We start from the raw sequence: 4,069 nt of genomic DNA on the forward strand, positions 1-4,069 counted from the left end.
CACTAATGTTTTTTTTAAGCTTCTTTTAATCGTCGCTATATAGTGACATTTACCAGTGTCGCTATATAGCGACGTTTATCAGTGCCGCTATATAGCGACACTAATATAGCGACCGTTCTTTTTAAATACTAATAGCGATGTAAATACCGACTTTTGTGTTTGTCAAAAAAAAACTTTTTGGTGTAAAAAAGGTCAGTATTTTCGTTAGAAAAAGGCCTGTGCCTTGTAGTGTTACATCCTTGTCTTTTGATGAAGTACCTTGCAAAAATCACGTCACAAAACGAAGCTAAATTCTTAGATAGAAAAGTTTGCATGAAATGTGGTTTAGTTTTTTCTTGAAGCTATTAGAGAGCTTCTTATGTCCTTTGACAAAGTACACTATAGTAATTTCATGACATGAAGTGAAGTTGAATTATGTAAATTATGTGTTTTACAAATTACCCAAGGGCATTGTAAGAATTTCATATGTTTTTGTCTTCTTTAAATTATCCAAGTACTAGACACTCATTTACTCGTATGTTTTGGGGTTAAATTTTGGGATAATTTGGGGTTATGTTTTCCATTCACGAGACTACCATGGTTTCTCTCTAAAAATCGTGACATAGTCCAAAGTTATTAAAATGTGTGTTATGCTTGTGTGGTGGTGTTTATGGCCGACGTGAACTTAGGAGATGCCAAATGGCTCCGACAATAGTCTCCATTTTCCTCTAAAAGAAGCTCATAGATGCTCTTATAGAAACCATCAGTAAGGCTCTTTTTCCTATGCACACGGCTTTCTAACCATAGTATTCCATACTAGATCTTGAGTTGTATTCAGTTTCTACCATAACCATTAATTTCAGGGACTTAAGAATTGACTTGAACCCATACAGCCGTGCTGGGGATTCCTTGGTTCACAACGAACAACATGTAGTAGGCCGGCGGCGCTAGGGTCGTTGAAGGAGGTCCTGTTGCGTTGATTAGATAGGAGCTGCCTGTTGACCTCGTCTGGTCGCCCACTGATAGCCGGAGCATACGCAAGCCTTGCGAGAAGGAATGCGTTGTGAATGGAGCGCTGAGTAGGTTTACAGCGAACGGTTGCACAGGTTCTGAGTTTACAGATACCGTCAGGCTGAATTGCTCGCCGTACCTGACGACACTAGGCGACTGGATAACGCTGGGGCGGTTGTTATCGTTAATTGCATCCAGATAATCCGGGGAGAACGCCTCGACTCTCAATTCTGTCGGAAATTCGCCGGTGAAATTGTAGAAGATATGGGTGTTGCTCCCAGCGATGACGACTCGTCCATCTGGGAGAAGATTTGCAGTGGAGTGATAAACGCGTGCGATGGTGGTGGGAGTTAAAGAGACGAACCGATTTCCAGAGGCGGCCTCCGGTTGATAGAGAACGGGAGTTAGAGCGGCGTTGCTGGCATATCCATATCCTTGGCACCCGTTTTGAGCTCCATTGACAATGAGGACATCCCCTGAAGGAAGGAAAAGCATATCTCCCATTGTTCTCCGATAGGGCATGGTCTCCATTTGCCAATTAGGGCTGGGGGACGTGACGGTGATACGTCCGCAGGTCTGGGAGGCAGGCGGCTGAGGATCGGGATATAGAAAGCAATACCGTTGAGCACCTCCACAGACCAACACCTCCACAATCGTGTAATTGTCATCCGCAGTGAGAGGCAGCATAATCGAAGACCCAGCGCTGGGATAGTTGCGAGGCTCGCCAGGGATAGTAGGGAAAGTCTGCACCACCGTGCTTGTGCGATAGTCGTATATAATGGAGTCCTTGTCCGCGAAGATGTACAGATTTCCGTCGGGTAGAAGATGCACGTAAGGGTATAGGTTGTCGCTCTCTGTCCCATTGTTCGTCTGCTGCAGGAACGGGAGAGTAGTCTTTGAAGCCCCATTGGCAGGGATGAACTCGTATGTAAATACACTACGACCCCCGACCACGATCTGTCTGTTATCCGGTAGAAGTTGGTTCGTCGCATACCATCGTCCGTCTTGCAGGCTCTCGCTGCTAGATTCGACCCAGTCGCAAGTTCCGTCGCTGGGGCACGGGGTGAACCTCCTGATCTTAGTGTTGCCGTCGTTGTCTCCGCCTGTTTGGACAAGCGTCCCGTCCGGGAAGAACTGGCCGGAAGAGCACCAGGTATCCGTATAGATGAACAGGGGGCGAACCGTGTTTGGCCCAGGGGTGAAGAGCACCGAGTGCGCAGTGCAGTCATGGGTGAGGGTGAGATCGTTGGGATCATCTCGACAAGTTCCGTTCGGGAGATTGATCTGCGACGGGCCGATATCTGTTCGATCAAGCATGACGACGTTGCCATAGTGAGTGACGGCAGTATGCATGGATGCAATGCCGGCGTTCTGCAGGAGCACGTCCCAGGTCCCTCCTGATTGGGCATGGGTGGTAACGAGCAAACAAGCAAGGACGAGCAGGAGGAAGATAAGAACTGGGTAATCGGACATTGTTATGGTGAAGAAAAAGGAAGCGGAACGATGCGTGCCAGTGGATGGAGGCTCAGCGCAGCTGCTGATGAGGTAGCTGCAAGGCAAACTGTTTAGTTTTATTATGGATGAGAGGAGGACTCTGTAAAAGCCAAGACGATGCTGATGGAAGGCGAACATGAACGTCGTAGTTTGGACGCCGAATCTGCTCACGCCAAGAAAAAAAACTAGTCAGGCATTTTTTACCAATGCAAAGACAACAAAGTGGTGGGAAACCGGTCGCCACAATCACCGCACGCAAAGCTGTAAGTCTTAATCCGTTGCATCAATCACCGCTTTCTGTCGTTGGCATCTCCCCCCCTTCCTCCATTTTTCTACTCTCTCCTGCGGCACGGAACGCCATGGCATGGCCACCTGCCTACCAAAGGAGCTGTGAACTCACAGATAGCGTGCATAGACTCTTTAGCACTAGGATGGCTATGACTTTTCACGCCATAGGGTGGCATCCACCTGGCAACAAGAGTTACCTATTTCAGTTATGCTTTGCATAATGCACCATGCGAAATAGAGGTCGAGAAATAGGGGGACCTCGGTGTGATATATATATATATATGTGTGTGTGTGGTAAAAAGAAATTTAATTAATAGAAAATTAAAGAAAGATACAACTCAATGGGCCACATCGATTTCTTCGATTAATAGAAAATTGAAGAAAGATACAACTCAATGTGGCAGATCCAGGTGCAAAATAGTTGACATATATGATGATCTCTTCTTTGAAATAGTGTGTGGAACAATATAAGATTTCTTATATATGAAAGATAACCGTAGGTAAATGAGGGAACGTGTACAACAAGACAAAGCAACTATAGACGCGCTTGATAGACGCGTAAAATAGCAGGCATCTCTATAGGTGTTGCTAGAATAGTGAAAATACGGGTCTCTCTAATAGCGCATCTATTTGTGCATCTAATAGCGCATCTACACTGTGAATTAGACACGGATTTAGACGCCTTTATAAATGCAAAACAGAGAATACAGAAAATGAGATTTTGGTGCAGGCTGATAAATGTACATCACTGATTTCCAAACACTGCCCATGATTACCAAAGCACATAATTTTAATAAAAATGTCAATGCTTTTTGGCAAACCCACATATACAAAAATTAAGTGAGGTAAGGAGAATGAGACAATATGTAAAATAGTTTTGCTAATATCAATGATGAACTACGGCTCAATCTCATCCTCAATGATATCAACCCTTGCCAAACTATCTACTTCAAAATCCAAACCAGTGTTGAGATCTACAAATACATTCAGCCCACTACTACTTGTGCTTCTCATGTGCTCATCGAAATCTCCATCACCAATGGTAGGCTCGTCCTCACGGGTAATGGCCTCAATATCTGTATCTCCTATCTCATGATCATCCTCCTCTCTCTATATCACGGTCATCATCACCTCCATGGCCATGATCATCTTCCATACGCTCCATATTAGTAAATGTACTATACATCACTTTGGAATGTGGCATAATACGTATGACATGCCACCACCTATTATTATTCACCATTGGTTGATAGACAACCTAATTCAAACACAAATACAATCATGTTATTTTCCTTAC

General features: G+C 44.7%; 1 pseudogene; it reads right to left on the reverse strand.

The window, feature by feature from the left end:
- Positions 1-646: 646 nt before the first annotated feature.
- Positions 647-2,540, reverse strand: LOC147894817 (aldehyde oxidase GLOX pseudogene; annotated as a pseudogene).
- Between the last annotated feature and the right edge of the window lie 1,529 nt (positions 2,541-4,069).

The sequence above is a fragment of the Dipteris shenzhenensis genome, chromosome 14 (genome assembly GCF_047967505.1).
Source record: "Dipteris shenzhenensis isolate YYH24624 ecotype China chromosome 14, Dip_SZ_1.0, whole genome shotgun sequence".
NCBI classification, from domain to species: Eukaryota; Viridiplantae; Streptophyta; class Polypodiopsida; order Gleicheniales; family Dipteridaceae; genus Dipteris; species Dipteris shenzhenensis.